Raw genomic sequence first — 12,883 nt, forward strand, 5'->3', positions numbered from 1 at the left:
ACCATGGATTTATTAGACCGAGTATTTCACCTTGGGGAGCTCCGGCATTGTTTGTTAAAAAGAAAGATGGATCAATGCGGCTTTGTATTGATTATCGGCAGTTGAACAAAGTCACAATCAAGATCCGGTATCCGTTGCCTCGTATAGATGATTTATTTGATCAGCTAAAAGGAGCTTCGCTATTTTCGAAGATTGATTTGCGGTCCGGGTATTATCAGTTGAAAGTAAAAGAAAGTGATGTGCCGAAGACAGCTTTTCGTACAAGGTATGGTCATTATGAATTTTTGGTGATGCCGTTCGGATTGACTAATGCTCCAGCTACTTTCATGGATCTGATGAACTGTATTTTTCAGCCGTATTTAGATCAGTTTGTGGTGGTTTTCATTGATGATATATTAGTTTATTCGAAATCAGAGTTAGAGCATGATCAGCATCTCAGAACTGTGTTACAGATTTTGCGAGAAAAACAGTTGTATGGAAAGCTCAGCAAATGTGAATTCTGGTTATCAGAGGTGGTATTTTTGGGACATGTAGTATCGGCAGATGGAATCAGAGTTGATTCGAAGAAGATTGAGGCAATTGTTCAATGGAAGGCACCAAAGAATGTATCAGAGGTACGCAGTTTTCTTGGTTTGGCTGGGTATTACAGAAGATTTGTAAATGGGTTTTCGAAGATAGCTTTGCCGATGACCAAGTTACTACAGAAGAATGTTCCTTTTATCTGGGATGATCGGTGTCAAAGAAGTTTTGAGACATTGAAACAAATGTTGACAGAGGCACTGGTTTTAACTTTACCAGAATCGAGGAAAGATTTCATAGTGTACAGTGATGCTTCTTTGAATGGTTTGGGTTGTGTATTGATGCAAGATGGAAAAGTAATAGCTTATGCATCTCGACAGTTGAAGCCACATGAACGCAACTACCCGACACACGATTTGGAGTTAGCTGCTGTAATTTTTGCATTGAAGATTTGGAGGCATTATCTTTATGGTGAAAAATGTTACATATATACCGATCATAAAAGTCTCAAATACCTTCTGTCACAAAAGGAGTTGAATTTGAGACAGAGACGATGGATAGAACTTCTGAAAGATTATGATTGTGTTATAGATTATCATCCAGGAAAGGCAAATGTGGTAGCAGATGCATTGAGCAGGAAAGTAGCGGTTGAATTACGGGCAATATTTGCTCGGCTTAGTATTAATGATGATGGAAGTTTGTTAGCTGAGTTAAGAGTCAAGCCAGTAATGTTTGATCAAATCAGAGCAGCACAGCTAAAAGATGAAAAGTTGATGAAGAAAAGAGAAATGGTACAGCTTGGTACGGTGGAAAATTTTAGTATTGACGAGCATGATTGTTTGAGATTTCGGAATCGAATTTGTGTTCCAACTACTTCTGAGATTAAAGAGTTGATTCTTCGAGAAGCACATAATAGTATTTTTGCTTTGCACCCAGGTGGAACGAAGATGTATCGTGACCTACGAGAACTGTATTGGTGGCCAGGGATGAAGAAAGATGTAGTCGAGTATGTTGGTAAATGCCTGACTTGTCAACGGGTAAAAGCAGAACATCAGGTACTGACAGGTTTACTTCAGCCTATTAGTATCCCCGAGTGGAAATGGGATTGTATTACTATGGACTTTGTTACAGGATTACCGTTGTCAGCAAGCAAAAAGAATGCTATTTGGGTGATAGTTGATAGGCTTACCAAGTCTGCTCACTTTATAGCAGTCAGAATTGATTGGTCACTACAGAAGCTTGCCGAAGTTTATATCCGGGAAATTGTTAGATTACATGGTATTCCGGTATCGATAATCGCAGATCGGGACCCTCGGTTTACATCAAAATTTTGGAGGCAATTACATGATTCACTGGGAACTCGGCTCAATTTTAGTACTGCATTTCATCCACAAACTGACGGACAGTCCGAGCGGGTAATTCAGATTTTGGAAGATATGTTGAGAGCTTGTATTATCGACTTTACGTCAGGTTGGGAACGATATTTTCCATTAGCAGAATTTGTTTATAATAATAGTTTCCAATCTAGTATTCAGATGGCTCCGTATGAAGCACTATATGGTCGAAGGTGTCGATCACCAGTATGTTGGACAGAATTAAAAGAAAGAAAAGTGATTGGGCCGGAATTGATTCAAGAGACAGAGGAAACAGTTAAAAAGATTAAAGATAGACTGAAAGCCGCATTCGACAGACAGAAATCTTACGCAGATTTGAAATGACGAGATATTGAATATTCCGTTGGTGATAAGGTATTCCTCAAAGTTTCGCCATGGAAGAAAATTTTAAGATTTGGTCAGAAAGGAAAATTGAGTCCACGTTTTATTGGGCCGTATGAAATTGTGGAAAGAATCGGACCGGTTGCCTATCGATTGGCTTTACCTCCGGAATTACAAAGGATTCATGATGTTTTTCATGTTTCGATGCTTCGGAGATATAGATCGGATCCTTCTCATGTTATTCCCACTAAAGACATTGAAATTCGATCTGATTTAACTTATGAAGAAGAGCCGGTTCAGATATTAGCACGAGAAGTGAAAGAATTAAGAAATAAACGGGTTCCTTTAGTAAAAGTCTTATGGAGAAGCCATAGTTTGGAAGAAGCGACTTGGGAACCAGAAGAGACGATGAGAGCACAATATCCTCATCTCTTCTCAGGTAAATTTCGAGGACGAAATTTATTAAGGGGGGAGAAATGTAATGACCCAAAATTCACAAGCACCGAAAAAGTACATTATCGAGCCTCCGTCTTAGTAAATTGAGTTCGAAAATAATTATTAGAAATATTTATTAGACTAGTTGTGTGTTTAATTAGGTATTAATTGGGTGAATTTAGTTTAATTAAGAGAAATTAAGAAAAAAAGGACTAAATTGATCTAGGGGTAAAAGTTGAATTATAGATTAATAAAAAAAAGGATTAAAATGGCAATTAAGCCATTAATAAGAAATGGGACGGTAAAGTGATAAAAATCTTAGATTTTTATGCTTTATATATATTATTTTATATTATATTATATTATATTATATTATATTGTATTATATTATATAAGTAAAAAAAAAGATGACAAATGTATGGTAAATATTGAAGACATGTGTAATAGTAATAATTACATGGGTACACTTGTAATAAAAATAAATATGTGCTTAATTAATAAGTAAAAGATTTTTTTTAATATATTATTAGTTAAAATAAAAGATATAAAGTAAAAGAAAGAAAGAAACAAAGAAGAAAAGAAACAGAATAGCTAGAAAAGAAGCAGGGAAAGAGAAAACTAAGGATTTAAAGCTTCAAGTTAATTGGTAAGCTAAATTTAGCCCTTTCCTCTTCATTTTGATATTTTAAAAGCTTTAAAACAAAATTTTGTTGAAGTTAAGTGGAGGTTATGGAAGTTCATAGGTTTTTGAACATGATTCATTTTGAACAAGTTGTTAAATTAGGGGTTTAGTTGATAGAATTTTTAGTTAGAATAGATAAAAAGAATGATTTGTGAACTAAGTTGTAAGTTTTACATAATTGGGATTAAGTTATAAAAAGCCTTAAATTAGGGTTTATGTTGAATAAATGATGGAATTGAGGGTTTATTTGATAGAGTTTCTAGTTAGAGTTGATAAAAGGATTAAATTGTGAACTAAACTATAAGTTTTGAATTTTAGGGATTAAATTGAGGAAAATTTGAAATTAGTGAAAAATGCTGAAAAATTAGTAGATAAATTTGGATTTTGAAGGAATTTGAATAGAAATAGAGTGTGAATTAAGTTAGAAAAATAAGTAAGCTTAGTTAGAATTAAATTGGGAATAAGTAGGAATTGAATAAAAATTTTATTATTATTATTGTTAATATAATAATAATTATTATTATTTTAATGATTATAATTAAAAGTGAAAATAATTATTATTTTCGTAGCTAACAAGGAAAACGAGGCATCGGCATCTAAAGGAAAAGAAAAGATCGTTGAGGAGTAAACGCGTATTCCGGGTTTGTATTACTATAACTTAATCTATTTAATAAATGCTATATTGAAATTGTATTCATGAGACATTTAAAGGAAGGTAAGTATTAACATTAGAAATTAAGTAAGAATATGTGTATATTGAATTATATGTGAATTGAAATAATAGATGTTTTGTATTAATTGAATATTTGAAATTGTTGTGGAAATGAATTCGAAATAGGAAAAGTAAAATAATACCCTATTAACTTATCGGACTAGATTGGATACAAATGGCATGCCATAGGATTTGTGATGTGATGAGGAGATTTGTAGTTCGGCTGAGAAGATGACTATGTTATTAAATGCTTCGGTTTATCCGAAGAGGCATTAAATGCCTTATTGGTGTGTTTGGGAGGTTATGATATACTGGTATGTTATGGAGGATTTAAATTATTTCGGGTGTATTTAGGTTGGATATTTTGGTGTGTTTGGGTGGAATCCGCGTATCTGTCAGAGTCCGAGCCTTGTTAATAGGGTAAATAATTGAAATGGAAATTTGAAAATGAGATTAGTTGATTTGACACTATTGAAAAATATGAGAAAGAATGTATGATATAAATTATGAATTGATTTAGTATGTAAATATTTAAATATATAAATTTCAGATTTATGGAATGATATATGAATATTTATATTTAGTTTAAAGTGATTTTTTTAAAGACTATGGTCAATATTTGAAATTTTATTATTATTAAATAGTTTAATTTATAGTAATACCACTGAGTATAAAATACTCAGCGTACGGTTGTTTCCGTGCGCAGGTTGAAAAGGGGTTAGTGTCTCGGTTCAGCATCCAGGACAATCCCGACTCCGACATAAAGATTTTGGTGATGTTTTCTTCCTTTAAGAGAAAGTGGCATGTACATAGGATTTATAATAGTTATTTTGGCATGTTATATAGTTTTGTTGTAAAGTAAGATATTATGTGTTTTGATGATTATATTAGAAAAATGGTATAAGTTTTTTTTTAGCATTGGTATCAAGTTGAAATGGCTTAGTTAGTTTTATGTGTTAATTAGAAATGATAATAGGATTTTATTTACTTAAGTTGTTATGTCTATATGTCAAGTAGGATTAAGTATATAAATGCCTTGGTTGAAATACTGAAATTGGGTTGGTTATGTTTGAAATTTTGCAGGGGTTTTAATGTAAAAATAAGTCGAAATGCTGCCGAAATTTTTTTAAAAAAATGAATGAAATCAATTAGTACAAATTTATAACAATTTATGAAGTATTTTAATATGTTGGTTATTTATTTAGAATTATTTGTAAATTGTTTGATATGTCCGGTAATGCCTCGTAACCCTGTTCCAGCGGCGGTTTGGGGTTAGGGGTGTTACATTTTTTTTAGTAAAAATAAAATTCAAAAGGTTTGTGAGTTTCTCCCTACACACCGTGCACTTGCATTCTTGCATTGCATGAGCTCTCTACCCGGGCTCCGTCTGTTTAAATGGAAGTAAACACTACGCCTTCGTGAGTTAACTCGTCCCTCCGTACAGGCTAGTGAATTACTTCCGGGTTACATATGACTTATGCTTTCGTGAGTTAACTTGTCCCTCCGCATAGGCATAAGTAAATGTAATCCCTCGAATTGAGCTCGCAAGCCCATGACGGGCAATAACCGACGCTCCGTACTAACCTTAGTAGATGACAGCATGGACAATTCGAGTACCTTTCTAGAACCAAAACCACATATAGTGAACCGTACGAGCCATCCAATTAGAGCCATGCCGAACCTCTGTCTGTTGAATAGTCACCAAAATAAGTACACGGGAGAAACGCCTCTGACCATTTTATTTCTTTTACATTCACACTTATTTGCAAATGAATTGAGTCTGTTTAATAAATTGGGTCGGATAGATTGTCTGATGGTATGTGGGGTAGGTTTTTGTAAAGCTTGTTGGGGCAAAAAAAATGTGGGTCTGTTCCACCAAATTGCATGATTGATTAGCTTAATTTGTTAAACTTTCCATAGTTTTTACTTTTCTTTTTTCCTCTGTTTATATCTGTTGTGATCACTAACCAAGGTTATTCGTTTTTTTTATTCTTTTTGTCATCATGCATCATAGGCATCTCTTTAGGAAGGTGTTGATTAGAGATTGGTTGCCAAAAACGGGTTTCTAATGGAGGAGTCAATTACACGAGTAACCGAGAAAAATACTGTAGTCCGAGATTGGTCTTTGAGGACTCAAAAAGTGAAAGGGGACAGTTTGAAGGAAGGATACACCTCTGATCTTCCCGAGCCTGTAACCTTGAATGTGCGTCAGAATGATCTTGAATACTTGATTGGGATTTGGAAACAGTGGGACTCAGACACTAGCGGCATCTTCATTGGCAAAATATTTTGTAATGGACTCTTTTGGATTAATGAAATGCCAAAATATGGGGCTAACTTGAAATCAACACCATTTTTTGCATATTTATGCATGACTGACATTCATCATTCATTCATTCATTCATTCATTACATGTACATATCACCCTAAACATTCACTAAGGCCAAAACCATATAATCCACAATTGCAACACTACAAGTCTGGAATCACGTCATTCTAGAGCTATGGATGTTGAACTCAACGAGAGTGATACAATTGAGGATGCTTCAATAATACGCTCTTATCCCCCAAGACATATTTTGAACAATTGGACTGCTATGGACCTCATTGTAGTTTCTAAGTCCTCTCTAGAGTAATGCCCAATGTTAATTCTCCATTATTTTGTATGTCCCTAAGTAATGGGATTCTTTTTGTAAGAGCTTATGTTTGCTATTTATCATTTCAATGGACATTAATGAAGATGCATTTTGTTATGATCTTTTCATTTTTATCAGTTTCATAATTACCCCCATCGCTTCATATCCTTTCTCTCCATGTATCTCATTCCATAACATTGTGTGTGTTGATTCCAATACTTTGATGCTCCCCTATAGCAGTCTTTTCTATCCGCCTTTTAGGTGATCAGATATCCACGGCATGAACAATCCCGTTACAAGTCCTGAAATCGATTTTGAGAAGGCTGTTTGTTTAGAAGAATTCGAAGCCGAAGAAAGTGCTGAAGATTGTGCCCCGCCTCCTGACTTACTGAGAATGGTAGAACAAGAAGAGAAAAAGATCCTACCCCATCAAGAATCTGTTGAAGTAGTGAACTTGGGGAGTGAAGAAAAGAAACAAGAAGTGAAGATTGGGACTTCCATTGAAGAAAATACCAAGCAGGACTTGATCACTTTACTCCATGAGTACAAGGATGTGTTTGCCTGGTCTTATCAAGATATGCCAGGGTTGAACACAGATATTGTGGTCCATAAGCTCCCACTGAATCAGAATGTAAACCTGTTCAACAGAAGCTAAGAAGGATGAGACCTGAAATGCTGTTGAAGATAAAAGAAGAAGTCAAGAAACAATTTGACGCTGGCTTCCTACAAGTCTCCAAATATCCAGAGTGGGTGGCTAACATAGTCTCGGTACCGAAAAAAGATGGCAAGGTTATAATCAGATAAAGATGGCTCCCGAAGATATGGAGAAAACTACATTCATAACAATGTAGGGGATCTTCTGCTATAAGGTAATGCTGTTCGGATTAAAGAATGCTGGGGCAACATATCAGAGAGCCATGGTGACATTGTTCCATGATATGATACACAAAGAAATAGAAGTTTACGTCGATGATATGATTGCCAAGTCCTGGGGAGAAGAAGAGCATGTTGGGAATCTCAAGAAGCTGTTCGAAAGGTTAAGAAAGTTCCAGTTGAAACTTAACCCAGCCAAACGTACGTTTGAGGCTACCTCGGGAAAACTGCCAGGTTTCATTATCAGTGAGAGAGGTATTGAAGTTGATCTAGACAAGATAAAAGCTATACAAGAACTGCCACCTCCGCGTACACAAAAGGAAGTCAGAGGATTTTTAGGAAGGTTGAATTACATTGCTCGATTCGTTGCCCAACTTACCAATCAGTGTGATCTAATTTTTCGACTCCTCCAAAAACATAATCCAGAAGAATGGAACGAGGAATGTCAAATGGCTTTCGACAAGATAAAACAGTATCTATCTAACCCTCCGGTACTAGTACCGCCAACCCCTGGAAAACCCTTAATATTGTACCTGACCGTGTTTGAGAACTCAATGGGTTGCGTACTGCGACAACATGATGAGTCGGGGAAAAGAGAAAAAGTGATTTACTACCTCAGCAAAATGTTCACAGAGTATGAGGCAAAGTACCCGTCAATTGAAAATTTTTGTTATGCATTGGTCTGGGTAGTTTGAAGGCTTAGACAATACATGTTGCATCATAAAACATGATTAATTTCAAAGCTAGATCCATTAAAGTACTTAATGGAATCACCCGCACTCTCAGGGAGAATGGCACGATGGTAGATCCTACTGACTGAGTATGACATTGCGTATGTGAGCCAAAAGTCGATAAAGGGAAGCGCAATAGCTAACTTCTTCGTCAGTCGAACAGCAGAAGAATACGAGCCTTTAAGATTTGATTTCCCAGTTGAAGACTTGATGTGCATTTCAGAAAAAGAAGGTGAATCATCAAAAGATCAATCATGGAAGATGAGTTTTGATGGTGCATCAAACGCGTTGGGGGCACGGGATAGGAGTAGTCTTAGTCTCATAGTAGAAGTGGTCAAAGAATTCAAAGAAGTGACTTTTAACTACTTTACACGAGAAGAGAATCAATTGGCTGATGCTCTGGCCACCTTGGCTTCAATGTTTAAAGCAAAAAGAGAAACTGAGATAATGCCCATCCAAATGAGCATATATGAGATCCCTGCGCATGGTTCCATGATATCTTGAAGTATATCAAGAATCAAAGGTACCCCGAGCAAGCAAACAAGAATGACAAAAGAACAATCAGGAGAATAGCGATTGGATTTGTTCTTGATGGGGATATCCTATACAAAATCGGAAAGATCAAGTGCTCCTAAGATGCGTGGACGTTGTTGAAGCTAGAAAGATACTTGATGAGGTTCATGAAGGAATTTGTGGAATGCATGCCAGTGGTTTCCCTATGGCCAGGTAGATTATGAGACTTGGTTATTACTGGCTGACGATGGAAAGCGATTGCATTGGCTACGCACGAAAGTGCCACAAATGTCAAATTTATGGCGATAAAATTCATGCAGCTCGATCTCCCCTTCATGTCATGAATTCTTCGTGGCCTTTTTCTATGTGGGCATGAATGTTACAGGGCCAATTTCCCCGAAAGCTTCCAATGGACATCGATTCATCTTTGTGGTTATAGACTACTTCACAAAATGGGTAGAAGCCACTTCGTTTGCTAATGTGACAAAGGCTGCAGTCTGTAGGTTCTAAAAAAATGAGATCATATGTCAATATGGTCTGCCTGAAAGAATTATTTCAGATAATGCTTTAAATTTGAACAACAAGATGATGAAAAAAGTATGTGAGCAATTTCAGATAAAGCATCATAATTCTTCGCCCTATCGCCCAAATATGAATGGAGCAGTAGAAGCGGCTAATAAGAACATTAAGAGGATTCTCGGGAAGATGACTGAGACATATAAAGACTGGCACGAGAAGCTACCATTCGCTTTTACGCATATCGCACCTCGGTACGGACGTCTACAGGGGCAACTCCTTTTTCTCTGGTTTACGGGATGGAAGCCGTTCTGCCTATCGAAGTAGAGATCCCATCCCTGCGCGTCTTAATGGAGACAAGATTAGAAAAATCAGAGTGGGTTCAAGCTCGATATGATCAGCTAAACCTTATTGAAGGGAAATGCTTGAAGGCAATTTGCCATGGACAGATGTACTAGAAAAGAATGATCACGGCCCATGATAAAAAGGTGCGGCCAAGAGAATTTTGCGAAGCGGAGCTGGTACTAAGAAAGATCCTCCCGATACAAAAGGACTTTCGAGGAAAATGGTCGCCAAATTGGGAAGGGTTATACGTTGTAAAAAAAGGCATTCTCAGGAGGGGCTCTGATTCTCACTGAGATGGATGGGAAAGAATTACCTAATCCAGTAAACTCAGATGCTGTAAAGAAATATTATGCCTAAAAAAACAAAAAAAAACAAAAACAAAAAAACAAAAAAACAAACAAAAAAGAAAAGAAAAAGAAAAATCAAGATGAAAACCCGAAAAGGGGGTCTTGATAAACAAAGAGGATTAGGATGAAAACCCAAAAGGGCGTCCTAATGAAGTGGGCTCGGGCTTGAAGAAGCAAAGTGACTTGAATGGGGAGTCAAATGGCGAGGTTACAATATTTGAAGCATTCTTAGAAGCTCGAAATCTTTTACACGAGAAGCTGTGCTCGGAAAAGATCCAGGACGAAGAAACGTGGAGAAGTTCATGCGTTGGATATCTAAAGCATTTGTAGCCATTGGATTCACTTTCTTTTCTTTGTGATACTTTCTTTATTGAACTATTCCTTGTCAATTTTCTTTGTTGCTTTTGAAATAATTTGAGTATGAGGTATTTCTTTCATGCCTACTTTGCCTTTTTTGTCATGCATCTTGTGTTTGATTCATTTAAATGATAAATAGTAAGATGACATACTCTAAACAAAAGGAATGTTGAGCATTACCTGGATGAGAATTTGATAAATACAAGGGCCCCAAAGCAGAATCAAAGTTCAACAAGGGGGCAGGAGGGTGATATACGAAGAAATGTGGATCACTCACAAGACTTGAGGATGAGTACAAAACCAGAGAGAAAAGTCAATAATTGAGGAAATGAATGCGGACCCTCACAAAAATCAAAAGTGGGGCACGTGACAAACAGCCCACGGTGCATTGCATGATCATGTAGACACAAAAGCATTTAGGACAAACATGTGCATATCGCAATAACATCATACATGACATATACAGGTATACCAGTAAAGCAAGGAATACTAGGAGAAAGCTGCACAGAATCAATGAAGAAGAATGCTTTAGTTTCACCTGATGTTTTTTTGAAACCCTGTTTCTTTCAAGAAATATTTTTAAAATTCTGTTTTTTTTCAAAAAATCAACTCATAATACAGAGGTGAGTTGAGCCTCGGGTCACGCTGAGGTATTTTTTTAAATTTCTGCTTTTTTCAAAAAATCAACTCATAATACAGATGTGAGTTGAGCCTCGGGTCACGCTGAGGTATTTTTTTAATTTAATTTCTGTTTTTTTCAAAAAATCAACTCATAATACAGAGGTGAGTTGAGCCTCGGGTCACGCTGAGGTATTTTTAATTTCTGTCTTTTTTAAAAATCAACTCATAATACAGAGGTGAGTTGAGCCTTGGGTCACGCTGAGGTATTTGTAATTTATGTCTTTTTTTTCAAATCAACTCATAATACAGAGGTGAGTTGAGCCTCGGGTCACGCTGAGGTATTTTTAAATTTCTGCTTTTTTCAAAAAATCAACTCATAGTACAGAGGTGAGTTGAGCCTCGGGTCACGCTGAGGTATTTTTAATTTATGTCTTTTTTTAAAAATCAACTCATAATACAGAGGTGAGTTGAGCCTCGGGTCACGCTGAGGTATTTCTTTTAAATTTCTGTTTTTCAAAAAATCAACTCATATTGCTAGAGGTGAGTTGAGCCTCGGACCATGCCGAGGTATTTCTTTTAAATTTCTGTTTTCCAAAAATCAACTCATATTGCGAGAGGTGAGTTGAGCCTTGGACCATGCCGAGGTATTTCTTTTAAATTTCTGTTTTTCAAAAATCAACTCATATTGCGAGAGGTGAGTTGAGCATCGGGTCACGCCGAGGTATTTTTCAATTCCTGTTTTTCAAAAATCAACTCATACTGCAAGGGGTGAGTTGAGCCTCAGGTCACATGCCGAGGTATTTCTTTTAAATTTCGTCTTTTAAAAAAATCAACTCATATTGCGAGAGGTGAGTTGAGCCTCGGATCGCATGCCGAGGTATTCTTTTCAATTTCTGTTTTTCAAAAAATCAACTCATAATGAGAGAGGTGAGTTGAGCCTTGGACACATGCCGATGTATTTCTTTTAAATTTCTGTTTTTCAAAAATCAACTCATATTGCGAGAGGTGAGTTGAGTCTCGGGTCGCACGCTGAGGTATTTTAAATTTTTGTTTTCCAAAAATCAACTCATATTGCGAGAGGTGAGTTGAGCCTCGAGTCACATCGATGTATTTTTCATTTTTTACTTTTCAAAAAATCAACTCATATTGCGAGAGGTGAGTTGAGCCTCAGGTCGCACGCTGAGGTATTTTAAATTTCTGCTTTTCAAAAATCAACTCATATTGCGAGAGGCGAGTTAAGCCTCGAGTTAAGCCCCAAAAATTTTGCTACGTTTACGATTTGGTCCCTCTGGCAGCAATCAGTCCAACTTGCGCCTGCAATAGGCGGCGGCCGACCTAGCCTTCCCTAACCCACTTGCTACCTGCAAAAAGGAAGAAAAAGCAACAATTTAAAAGGGGTTTCAAACCCCAAAATTGGAGGAAGCAAGGAAGCAAAAAAAAACAACAACAAAATTTTTTTAGAGAAAAATCAAGCAAAAACAGCAGCACATCGCCGGCCATCTCACCAATTCCACCGTGCCCACCGCCGCAGCACTCCCATCGCCGGCACCTAGCAAAGCAAACAACAACCAAGAAGCAAAAAAAGAGAGCAAGAAGCAAACACCAAACAAAAATAAAAGAGAAAGACAAAGGAAGAAAAAGAAAAAGAAGAAAAGGAAAAGGGGAGAAGAAGAGGAGATCTCCACCGCGCACCGCCGCCGACCATCGCACCAGGCCGGGGAAGCGCCGTCGGGGGCTGAACGAAGGAGAAGAAAAAAGAAAAAAAAAGAAAAAAAAGAAGAAGGAAGAAGAAGGAAGAAGAAAGGGGGGAAAGAAAAAGAAAAAAGAATAAAAAAAGCAATTAAATCAGTCGGGTCGAACCGAACCGACCCGACCCAACCC

At 36.8% G+C, this 12,883-nt stretch overlaps 1 long non-coding RNA gene across 1 annotated transcript; it reads left to right on the forward strand.

The window, feature by feature from the left end:
• The first annotated feature begins 3,920 nt into the window (after positions 1 to 3,920).
• On the forward strand, positions 3,921 to 5,111 carry LOC121215472 (uncharacterized). Its single transcript, XR_005911321.1, has 2 exons — positions 3,921 to 3,992; positions 4,770 to 5,111. It is a non-coding gene; the product is annotated as an uncharacterized lncRNA (long non-coding RNA).
• Positions 5,112 to 12,883: the final 7,772 nt, after the last annotated feature.

The sequence above is a fragment of the Gossypium hirsutum genome, chromosome D03, assembly GCF_007990345.1.
Source record: "Gossypium hirsutum isolate 1008001.06 chromosome D03, Gossypium_hirsutum_v2.1, whole genome shotgun sequence".
Lineage (NCBI taxonomy): Eukaryota > Viridiplantae > Streptophyta > Magnoliopsida > Malvales > Malvaceae > Gossypium > Gossypium hirsutum.